Source organism: Triticum aestivum, chromosome 6D (genome assembly GCF_018294505.1).
Source record: "Triticum aestivum cultivar Chinese Spring chromosome 6D, IWGSC CS RefSeq v2.1, whole genome shotgun sequence".
NCBI classification, from domain to species: Eukaryota; Viridiplantae; Streptophyta; class Magnoliopsida; order Poales; family Poaceae; genus Triticum; species Triticum aestivum.
In genome coordinates, this window is record NC_057811.1 from 491,983,455 (window position 1) to 491,996,319 (window position 12,865).

At 42.1% G+C, this 12,865-nt stretch overlaps 1 long non-coding RNA gene across 2 annotated transcripts; it reads left to right on the forward strand.

The window, feature by feature from the left end:
* Nucleotides 1-603: 603 nt before the first annotated feature.
* LOC123146348 (uncharacterized) lies at nt 604-12,149 on the forward strand. Of its 2 annotated transcripts, none has more exons than XR_006472705.1 (8): nt 604-1,023; nt 1,147-1,192; nt 1,277-1,337; nt 1,587-1,672; nt 4,083-4,275; nt 10,665-10,818; nt 11,326-11,452; nt 11,558-12,149. It is a non-coding gene; the product is annotated as an uncharacterized lncRNA (long non-coding RNA). The 2 variants fall into 2 exon arrangements; XR_006472706.1 differs by having other exon boundaries at nt 11,567-12,149.
* The last annotated feature ends 716 nt before the right edge of the window (nt 12,150-12,865 follow it).

The window sequence follows — 12,865 nt, forward strand, 5'->3', positions numbered from 1 at the left end:
TATCATAAAATGATGATGACTGAACCACACTATCATACCGGATACGCTTGTAAAAAAAGAACTAAACAATGTTTGCCGCTAATATAAATTAAATGACCAAAAGGGCTATCAATAAAATAACTAAATTTCTAACCCATATATGTTTTTATATATAAATCAAATGAACAAAATGGTTATCAATAAAAAAATGAATTTGTGAATGCATAATTATTTTGAGAGGAACCCATATAATTATTACTTCACCGAATGGGTTGTCGATCATAGATACAAAAATTAAACAAAAGAGACACGGCCGATGATCCATTTGGTCGATGTACTATTGTCTGGGTGGCGTAATTATGTGATAGAAAATAGACCAGAGGTCAGATTGCAAAAGAGAAAAAAAAAGCAACCAAAGAAACACTAATAAGGAGCAGCCCGTGAAAAGTAAAATAAAAAAAGAGCAACAGGAAGCCGTCCGTCGCACTATTACTATCTCGATCTCTCCAGTACACTATCACTTTGCTTTATCCACTCCTCACTTCTTCCTCCACCAGCCGCCTCCTCTGTAGCACGGCGCCTACTCTGCAGCACGCCACATCCTCTCCGGCACGACGTCGGCCGGCGCCCCCCCCCCACCCACACCACCACCACCACCACGGCCTTGCCCCGTCTCCTCCTATCCCCTCCAGGGCCTCGCCCCGTCTCCTCCTATCCCCTCCAGGCCTCGCCCCGTCGGCCCTTATCCCCAGCACGGCCTCGCCCCGCCCCCTCCTCTGACCACCGCGGCCTTGCCTCGCCGCCAACCCCGCGGATCTTCCCTGGATCGACTCTGCCACCTTCATCCTACTGCCCCAGAGGATATCGAGATGTGAGCTGGTCGACACAATTCGGGAGCAGGCATATCGAATTGGATCGAGATCCAGTGCGTCATCAAGTCGCTCTGGGAAGGAGTTCGCAGCTCGCGTACGTGCTCTACAGGATCAGCCTAATCTCTCTGTCGCCGCTGTTGTTGGCTTGCAATAGACCAGACTATTTCCAGAGGTCAGTTCATCTATCTATCCTCAAGTAGGCCTTGTATCCATTCCTCTGCTTTTCATGCAGCTTCAGTTTGTACACTTAGTAGAACACACTTCCTGACCAAATGATGGACAATAACTCTTCCAGGTACCACAAAGTGGTTGATTCAAAGTTCGCACTTTTTATATCACAGGTAATGGTAATAGGAATTTCAGTTCTTGTTCTTGATCTCTTGTATGTAGAATGTTATTTTTTACATTGCTTGTACCAATCGCAGGATGGTACAAATGGAGAAGTAAAAAATAAGGCCTGGAGTTATACCCAAATAATTTATGCAGGTGCGGAAAGAAACACTTGATCTATGCTCAATTGCCTAATAGTATAACAGAACACGCTCTGCTTCTTCTCCTGTAATATTGCTAGCATAGCTGATACTTCTCCTGTAATATTGCTAGCATAGCTGATACTTCTCCTGTAATATTGCTAGCATAACTGATAGTACAAGTTAATGCGTGACTGCTTACTCTATTTAGCCCTATGAGTGAATAAAAAAAGATTGAAAATCGTAACGCATTTTTTATATGCAGCCCAATGAAGTGTATCGCCTTGAGCTCCATTATTTAGGCCAGATCTCATGAGAGGTGTTGTGTCAATTGCATTGGCATACAATAAGGTAAATAATTGCATTGGCATACCAAATCTCTTGAACAAATGTGATTCAGGAATGCTATGAGTGATAAAATAAACATAATAACATACCAAATGTGCCCTGTTAAGCATAAATGCGATGAGTTATAGTAGGAGGCGTACCCATCCGTCTGAAGACTGCTCTTAATATATTCTTCTCTTTTCCATGTTGTAACATCTAGATCAATCCACTTATCGGATTTTAATTCCATGTGCTTGGATGCATATTTGAATAAATCCTCTAGTCCTTCTAGCTGTTGTACCAACAAATGGAAAAAGTATAAGCATCACAAGTGAGAAATAAGAAAAAGAAGGTTCTTAGAAAAGATGGGGGAGTAGGACTAAGTACTAACCGTATCAGTGAGGTCCTTGCGGCTCATGTATGGGCCTAGCGAGTCGAGCACTTGAACACATTTTTTTCTGGCATTTATAACACATAAATACCAGTGAATGTCGTCCATGTTTATTGGTAAGTATATCTGAAGAAAATGATTATTTTAGTTGTAGAAGTATGTGGACGAATCGGTCGTTCTTGCTGTAGTTCATAGAAATATGTAGAAAAGTAAGACTAACCATATCGTTTTCCAAATACGCTTTGGCTCTGTTTAATACCCATGCTGGTGCAGCATCCATGTCATCTGAGGGCAGATAGCTACCGATCTTCATCATCTTAGAGATGCATGCATTCTCTAAGAACACACTTCCACCTGACCTTACTTGTAGATGCTCCGTAAAAATCATGCAATTTATGTACGTATTTATGACCTACAATTAAAAGTATACATAGTATATTAGATGACACATACTTCTAATTAAATAGCATCTTCATGTCCTAATATACTTACTTCGTCGCCAACCCATTCTTTGGGAGATAGAAGAGATAGTAAATGTCTTTTTTTCAGAAATGCGTCGCCGATGCTCACTAAATTTCTTTCTTTACTTGGTTCGGATCTGATTTTTTCTATAACGGACCAATCATCGCCAGTGCAGGCATAATCTGTCACGATGGCCATAATAACATTTAATGATAATGAACACAAAAACAATAATATAGCAGTACAAGGACATTGAAGGTTTTGTTCTGTGCCTTGTGGAGAAACAACATAGTCTTGTGCCTTCTTAGGCTTGTTATGTCGTCGTATATGTTTCTTTATATGCACGGGCATTGTTAGCTCGTCCTCTATAGTTTGAAGCCCTTCCGTGCCGGGTGTTTGTACCAATTTCTCGTCCTCAATTGCCACCATTTGTTGACTTGTTTCGTTGTGGGTTAATTTCTGAAAACAATATTAGAAGAATTACCCGTATGTAGGATATAATATAATTATAATAGTTTTGGAAGAAATAATTGGAAAAGGAAAGTCACATTTGTGTGTTCAGAATCTTTGGCCTCTCTGTTTGCTATGTTTTCTTCAAGAATAGGTGTATATTCTGAGCTCTCCGTGCAATTATTTTCCTCCACTTCATTATTGTTGAGTACTTCACTTGATTCATCATCTCTCGGTAGCTAAAACACATGGTAGTATAATATTATAACAGATAGAATATCTTTTTGATATAATATTGTACTAAAAAAATTACAAAGTGCTCTGTGGTGTTAGAATTAGAATAGTAATGACATGTGGAAAGAAAACTTGCCTCTGTGGACTCGGGATATGTATCCTCCTGTACGGTTATCACCTCATCAATATGCATATTCTCTGTATCCTCCATAGTAGAGTCTTCTTGTATCAATTGTGCCGACTCATAGTTTGTATCCTCGTCCTTCTTTATGACCTCTTCAACCTGCATATTATCTATATCCTCATCCTTTGCTACCTTGTTGATGCCATCCTAACAACCCAAGTATGACACTTTTAGATAGGAAACCTTGCATAGAAAGAACAGAGATATAATATGTCTTTACCATCTCAATAGCATGGACAGTAGTACCGGATCTGGTTGGAGATTGACTCGCATGGGGCACCGGTGACGGAGGCGTAGACATGGACGATGACGGTGCTTCACCAAGGGCAGATGTGTGCGGCTCAGTGGAGAGACTTGTTGTGGATGTATGTTGGGATGCAGATGAGAGATCGCGAGGGAGGATGGAGGAGAGGTGAAAGTAATGGTATCAGACAATATAAGGCAGAATCGTGAGAGAAAGGAAACTACTATCGCGATAATTGGGGACTCCTGATTGCTATCATCCCCGGATTTTTCTGAGGCCCCAGAATCTTATCTTGTGCTTTTTTTATACTCACACAAAATTATTGGAGTTATTTTCGTGGTACATTTTATATGCATAAATATTGTGATTGGCCCACCTTCCTTCTGTAACCGTGGGCTTAATAATTCAGAAAAGGCACACCCTTTTAATAGTTGAGAAACTAATTTTTTCTGTTTCATTTGAAATTCAGCTGATGTATGGTGGTTGCCTTCTTGTACATGAGCAAGCGACTGCAGGAGATCACGACTTGTTCTTTTGATTTTTTTTGGTTCATCACATGATCCATCAAGCCAGCCAAGGGGGAGATCAGTGAAGAGGTGAAGTAGAAATTGGAATCGGAATAGGAGGCATATCTTCAACTGGTTTGATGCATGTTGGAAGAGGTATTCTCGCCCACTGTGGTTATCCACCAGTTTAGTCTGTTACATGACTTATATTCTTTTATGAATACTGTATGCATTATTCTTTTGATTTTTTTCTAAAAAAAAGAAAGCATGTGAGCTCGTGTGCTATAGATCCGGGAACGTCCTATTTGCAACATAGTAGTAAAAAACGCCTTTTAACTTCAATATATTCCAGGAATCTCAGTCTTTTGCAGTTTTCGTTACAAATATATCATAGAACATCTCACTTAGGCATTCAAGAATATATTCCAGGAATCTCAATCTTTTGCAGTTTTCGTTACAAATATATCATAGAGCATCTCACTTGGGCATTCAAGAACATGTTTAACAGAACATAATTTCGAAGGGAAAATTTAGATAGACAGGATACAGCACAAAGCGTTCCTTATTATGTATGATCTGACCCCATGTTGTAGCATCAGTCGACCATGCTCTTCTCTTCCAAATAGGTTTACAAGTTGCACATGTGGAGACCAGTAACCACAGCAAAGCCTCAATTCTCCTGAACAAGAATATTTCTCAAACCTGATCAACAAAAAATGTGAAGTGATTAGTGCATGACATGAGATACGGCTACAAAAATGAAAAGCTTGTAAGGAGCTAGTTTCATAAGCTGGTTTTGAAAGCGAACATAGTATGTGAAAAGAAATAATGGAATAATGCACCTGCCTCATCTCTCCAAAACATCTCTGTAGACAATGTTCTTGGTGCTTTTCCCGGATTTATCAACATCCTTGTTTGGCTTGGCCAAAATCCGTGTCGTCTCTCTCGACACTCCTCTTGACAATGCAACATATAGCTGCCCATGTGAGAATACTGGCTCGGGAAGGTAAATGCCGACATTTGGGATGGTCTGACCCTGTGCCTTGTTAATTGTCATGGCAAAACTCAGGCGGATGGGGAACTGTTTTCTCTTAAGTTTGAAAGGAAGTGAGATGTCCTCTGAGGGTGACATAGGGATCCTAGGTATAAACACCCTCTTTCCAGCATGCTGACCACCAACAATCTCCGCATCGATTGCATTATCCTGAAAGGCTCTGATCATAAGCCGTGTTCCATTGCATAGACCATTATGAGGGTCGAGGTTCCGGAGCAGAATGACTGGACAGTTGACCTTTAATTTCAAAACATGCGGGGGCAAGCCATTTGGTGTGATTGAGTTCAAAAAATCAATTGTGTAATTATTCTGCAAGTCATCCTCAATTGAGTCAAAACTATGGTATAACTTTTCTTCGCCTGGAAACCTGGAGATCATTTTGTCATTCAGGTCATCGACATGATCGTTCTTGGTTGAAAGAATAGCACGTGCACTCATGTACTCTCTCGATCTAGCATTGGCCTGCAAAGATGGGAAGACATCTTCGATGAGCATGTTAATAGCTTTTTCATCCTCGGTATAGCCAATGACAATGTCCTCGGGGAGACGGACATAATCGTCGCCAATTGTCTCTTCAGTTCCATTGCCTATCCTTAGTAGGTATTCTGAGAACCAAGGATCAGCCTGTGCCCGCATATTGCGCATGAGACGTATCTTGCGGGTCTTCTCCCAAAGATAGGATCTCGGAAGTGTAGCATCCGTTATCTGTGCTCTTGTCCCACGTGTCACAACGGGTAGGACCTGCCACCAAAGACAACAACCTTTCCTCCAAACGGCAAAGAACATTCCATTATATCCTGTAGTGATCTATCAAGCGTCTCAACTGCTTGTCGTTTTGTCATAGCGACTTCGTCCCAAATTATCAGGGACGCCTGTCTAAGCAACTCCGCTGTACCACTCTGTTTTGTGAAACCGCACATACTGTTGTCAGTGAGCTTGATTGGAATTTTGAACCGGGAGTGTGTTGTGCGTCCTCCAGGCATTATCGACGCTGCAATACCAGATGTAGCAGTTGCGATCGCGATTTCGCCCATGGAACGCACCTTTGCTAGCAATGCCTTGTACAAGTACATCTTCCCAGTTCCTCCTGGACCATCAACAAAGAATATCTGGCTTTTTTTGTTCATCACATGATCCATTATGTCATTGAAACCAGCTAGCTGCTCATGGTTCAAACTGCTAAATAGATCTAGATGTTCTGTGTCCGCGGTGATTTGCCTCTCCTCTGTTACCTCTCTGTATTCACTGTCATAAGAACCATCGGTCTCAACCAGATCCGGAAGTCCATAGCTCTTAATATCCTTTCCCATGGATTGCAACATATCCCTAATATCTCGAAGGACCATCTGCTCAAGTACCGACTCATTGGATTCATTACGACTGTAGTCCTCACACATTGATGGTAGATGTTTATCCCACAATTGTCGGATTTCTGTTGCCTCGCAAAATACCAATATAGTTGCAAACAACCGTCTTAGGGCAGAAGGCATCTGAAATGTGGCTGCCTCTGTCATGCAATCATGAAGAGTCTTGTCGTGCTCAATGAGGCCTAAGTGCTCACATGCCTCTCTGAAGGAAGTGCATAGGTTGCCATTTACTGTTTTTAAATCATCAAAAGAAGTGGCACCTCGAACATGACTTAGCAGCACACGCAAGTAGTACCTCTCTCCTTCAGCAGGGTGTGCATACACAAGTCTTCCAATCTGTGATCTGTTATTTCTTCTCTTCTGCCACTTCTTTTTTCCAGCTATCCATCTATAATGCTCTGGAAACTCTCTGTACAACAATTTCTGTGCTTGCGGATTCCTCCGGTTCATCTCAAAGTACTCGGTAAGCATGGACCTGGATGAAGATGGTCGAGCGACAACATCTTCTAGATTTTCACCAGCTTTAAATGCAATTGTATGCATGTTCGGCAAATGAAGCTGGAGCTGCAGCACTGATGGACTGACACCAAACATTTTGAAACCAAAAATCCTGTAAATAGCCTCTGGAGGAGATACGTAGCGTGCATCCCTATATTGTCGGATTTCATTGATGATTCCACCATCATTGATTATGTCCTGCTCGAATGCAAAGGACGTCCGATCATGGCCTTTATAGATGTACTTGAACAAATACTTGACTGCCTTGATGCTCGAGCATGCTTCCACATTAATGTGGCAGTTGTATCGCATAAGCAAAGAAGGGTTGTAAGGGACCACCCATCTATTGTCCAAATTCGCTCCTCTGATCCTAACTCCACGCCATCGTCCCTCCTCCGATAGATGGGATAAGAGTCTTTCCCTTGTTGTGTGGCATCACAAAAATCTCGCGGATAATGAAACCTACACTGTCCCTCAATCATGCAAGGACAACTCTTTTTCAACTCACCACAGGGTCCGTGCAGCATGTGTTTGACGACCAGGTCATGCAGAACGGGGTGTTTCTCTTTGTCAGGTATCTCTGCGGATATCACCCGATCATAGTCATCTAGGGATGCTAACTTGCTATTTGTTTTCATGATTAAAAGTATATGCTCATGAGGAAGGCCTCGTTTCTGAAACTCGGTGACATGTACATAAGCTGCGACTTCTCCGAAATGCTTACCCTTAGTTAGCAAGTCCATCATATCTCGTTGTTTAGCCTTGTATACTCTTGCCACAAGGTCTGGACGGTCTTGTGGCAGTTGTCCAGGCATCAGATTATGGGTTATCTCCTCCCAATAGGGATTGCAAGTCATCGTGATAAAATAATCCGGTTTACCCCACCGTTGGACTATTGCCATCGCATCCAGCAACCTCCGCTGCATGTCGCGATCACCACCAGGAAACGTACGTGGAAGCACGATTCTCTTGCCAATTCGATCACCGCGTGACTCGCCGGCAACGATGGTGTCAACAAGACCCTGTAAGAGTATACAAGGTTATGGAAAAGGCATGATTTTCAAAATGTTCTTGTATTACGATGTATTGGAATAAACAAAAGCACCATACCTGGTAGAGATCAGCTCGTATAACCTTTTGATTTTCTGGCTTTGAGTACCAGTCCAACCTCATAGTCTCAATCTTGATATACATATCAACCGCCCACTGTTGGAAAAGGCGCCCACCAAACAAGATGATGTTAAAAAGCTTCTTCCTGACCTGTAGCTTGAAGCAGTAGTACTCCCTTGCACTAACAAATTTCCTGGATTGTGTTGCATTGACCTCATTGTCACCAAAATCCTCATCTTGGATATCCTCATTATCATCTACAATATTGAACATAAATACCAGTAGACTGGCTGGACTCATAATGACTGACAACATAAGATTTGCTTAAGAATATAAGCAATGATGACTGGTACCTGCATGTAGATCAGTCGCTTGGCCTTCATCTGGCATAAAATTGCCAACTTGTTCCCTTTCATTAATTAAATTATCATCTGTTTGATAGGCGAACCAATTCATAAGTTTCATATTCATTTTTTATTCACAAAGATAGCAAGTATATAAAAACAATTTAATAATGAACACCATACCTGTATGTAAACCAGTGACCCGGTCTTCATCTGGCACAAAGGTGCCAACTCGTTCCCTTCCATTAATCAAGTTTTCATCTGTTTGATAGGTTGTGGAAGTCAAATGTTTTTATTATTCTTCTTAAAGATAGTAAGTAGATAACAAATTAATAATGAACATCATACCTGTATGTAAATCAGAGGTGCGGTTTTCTTGCGGTCCAGAATTATGCGCTGGAAATTGGGTGGTGTCATCGGGGGCCTGAACATACGGCATCCAACGATTCCAACCAGTCTCCCCACGTGGGAAAAACAGTGGATATGACAATGGGTCATAGCACCCATAGTACGCTCTAATATAGAGTGGTCGGTCTCCTTTTTTGGCATGCACGACAACACTCCTGTCAAAACAGTTTTGTGGGTCGCTCCCTTCAACCCATATCGCTGCCACCTGAGAAGTCGTTGGGGCATTGTACCTACGTTGATCCAACTTGATATCTGTGTTTAGTGAGATCTTGTACTCATCTAGATTCGGAACAGACCCAAGGCTCTTGAAAGCCCGTGCATAAGGGTTCTGCTCTAGTATTCCCAGAATTTTCCGTATGAGATCTATATCTAGATCTGGAGACCTATTAGTCCTGTGCACCAAGTTATGATCTGTATCATAAATATAGAGTTGCAAATGCCTAGGGCCATTATCAGCCGGCACCAGCTCATCAAGAGCGTGGTACAACCCCCCACAAGCACGAAAGGTATATACGCCGGTTCCTGCTGCAGTGCTTACTCGACGATCAAGGGTGACTCCAAGACTTGTGAATGAGAAGTGAGAGTTGAAATACCGTATATTGTCTCGAAAATGTTTAGCATCGTCATCACGTTGACTTGTGAACAACCGTTTCAACTCGTCTGGGACCTCGGGAGTAAATAAATCTACTTTCCCCTTTCTGCAACAAAATGCAGGTCCCTCGTATTGAAACCGCAATGCTCCACAGTGGAGACAGTCCCTAACTTTTCTAAGGACGTGGTGATTTTTGGGAAGGTTAATGTAAGCCCTATCATGAGGATCATTTGTTGGTGTTCCATCAGTGTGACGTCGTTCAACTCGGTAGGATTCAAAGTCAACATCTGGATTGGAATATGAAGATTAATTAATATTTTGTTCTGCAGAAAAGACAGTATTATACTATATATGGAAACTCATGATAGCAATAAGGTACCTTGGTGGGCGAACATCCTAGCTTCTTCATCAGGCTCAACATATTCAGTTTCAATAAGGTTTTCAACTCCCAAGCAGTCTATTTAGTAGACAAATATTAGTTTGTAATAATTATAAGATATCCTAAAATAAACATAGAACCGTAAATGCATTAATGTGTACCATCCATATTTGTTGTGTTGCCATCGGGCTCCAGTATTCCATATGCATCATCGTCGTGGTCGTTGCCTGACAACATATGTTGCAAAATGGGCAAGTATCAGCGATGAATGAAAGGTATGAACCAAGAAGTAGTCAATGAAAGCACCATTATAATTGTTGACTTGATTGTGTCCACGTGACGACGCAGTGACTATGTTGTCTCGCCTCATCCTCCTTCCAATGGTTTGTCTCAGGTACATATCATTTGTGTGTAGCCAATCACAATCTTCATCAGCTACAAAAACATCGAGTGAATCTCACTTAGGAAATCCAAGATAAGATATACAGTGTTTCATGTAGCTGGCATCACCTGTATCAGATTGGTTTTGTTCTCCGGGTGTAAGCACTACTGTAGATTTGGCTGCACGACGTTTGTCACGTAGGCTTTGCAATATCTCTTCTTTATGTTGCTCATACCGGGCATTTTCCCTCTGCCTCTTCAGTGCTTGTTTTTCTTCTGTATAGTAAGTGTGAATTAGGTTCAAGACAACTTGAGCAACAGAGGTTTATACTATGTACGATGTATGTGTGCATTATGTACGATTGTTAATATGAGCCAGAAATGATTACCATACGAACTGCTGCATCTGTAGGCTTGAAGTGGCGGTCGTAACACAGTCAGTTGGGAGGACTCAATGGCAGAGTTCATATTATTAACATTTTCCTTGTTAGAGACGACAGTATCTGGTGTTGTTAGTGAACATGGACCATGAAGTGGAGTCTGATCACTCATTACCACATCAACAGGTATGCCTGCATCAAAATTGTATTACCAAAGTCAGTTGCTGACACACAAAAGCCGGTAGTATGTCTGGATGTAGGAGAACACATGACCTTCCACAACTGGTGTGTGTCGTTGCTGGGTGATAGCAGACTGCGCACTGGGCATCCCCACAGTGTCAAAACCTGTCGAAAGGGACTTTTAATTAACATGTCTTTAGATGTGATTAATGAAATGTATGATAAAGAACAGAGAAAATTGAGTAACCAGGCGACATGGCCACGGGTGGCTTAGATGGAGTGTTGGTTCCATTTAAAATAGCGGACATAGCTTTCTTACGATCCCTTGCCTCCTTTCTTTTTTTCAATATTGCATCCCTGTTTAGTGCATACCTCTCCCTTTCCCTCTGTCTCTTTAGTTCTTTTGGATCTGTTTTTTGACCTGCGAGGCAATGACATAGTCGGTACTTACATGATCTTAGTAGCTAGGAGTAGGTGATATATGTATTTACCTGAACTGTCGTTGTTCGTCAGGTCCTGAAAGGGAGTACGTACCCCACTACGCTGAGATCCGGACATACTGTCTTCTCAATGGCTCCTGTTCTGAAACACTTCACGAACCCTGCCTGAACTCAGTGTGCTATGCAAATTATGATGTACTGTAAGTATAAAATTACACGTTGTCAGATTAAAAGAGCAATTCCTTTTGTCTTATGTCTGACCAAAAGACGTGCAAATTCAGTTGATCTAACCTGTGCACTGGCAGGTTCGGCAGTAGTCATATGTACTGGAGACGTTGCTGGCTACAGGGGTGATGACACCGGAGGTAAGGCAGTGCGCCGGGTCGAGGACGTCGCTGACACCGGGGGCGAGGGCGGCGTCGTGACGACGGCGTATTGAGGAGAGTTAGGGCTGCAAGGCGGGTCGAGGACGTCGCGGAGACCAGGGGCGAGGGTCGCGTGCCGAGGGCGGCCGGGCGGGGCGGAGCGAGGACGGCAGGACGGCGTGCGGACGCGAGGTTTGTGGCGTGGTGGCGTTGATTGCGGAGATACGGCATTATTCGCTGGATGGAGTTGTCATCGTTGGGATGTGTAGGAGCCTGGACGTGGGAGTCTGCCGGCAGAACATTGCCTTACAACCGTCGATCTGTTTGTATTATGGTTGATGAAACGTGGACAGTTGGATGGTAGTTAGTGGGTATGATCGGACGTCTGGGGTAATTGTGTGTGCACTTTCTCGTGTGGATGTAGGGGAAGTAACGTTTGGTCTTTTAATAGTAGTATAGATGGGACCTTTTCCTTCCTCTAATGAGTATAGACATATTTTAGTTGATGTTGATTACATCACTAAGTGGGGAGGCTATTCCAACTAGTAGTGTTGATCATAACACTTCTATTAAGATGCTTAAAAAAGTTATTTTTCCGAGGTTTGGAGTCCCTAGATATTTAAAGACTGATGGTGGTTCACATTTTATTCATGCTGCTTTTCGTAAAACGCTTGCTAAATATGATGTTAACCATAGAATTGCATCTCCATATCATCCTCAGTCAAGTGGTCAAGTAGAATTGAGCAATAGAGAGATTAAATTGATTTTGCAAAAGACTGTTAATAGATCTAGAAAGAGCTGGTCTAAAAAACTTGATGATGCATTATGGGCTTATAGAACTGCTTATAAGAATCCTATGGGTATGTCTTCGTATAAAATGGTTTATGGAAAAGCATGTCGCTTACCTCTTGAATTAGAACATAAGGCATATTGGTCTATTAAAGAGCTCAACTATGATTTCAAACTTGCCGGTGAGAAGAGGTTATATGACATAAGCTCGCTTGATGAATGGAGAACCCACGCCTATGAGAATGCCAAGTTGTTTAAAGAAAAGGTTAAAAGATGGCATGACAAGAGGATACAAAAGTGTGAGTTTAATGTAAGTGATCATATTTTGCTATACAACTCTCGTTTAAGATTTTTTGCAGGAAAACTTCTCTCTAAATGGGAAGGTCCTTACATTATCGAGGAGGTATATCGTTCCGGTGCCATCAAGATCAACAACGCCGAAGGCACAAATCCGAAGGT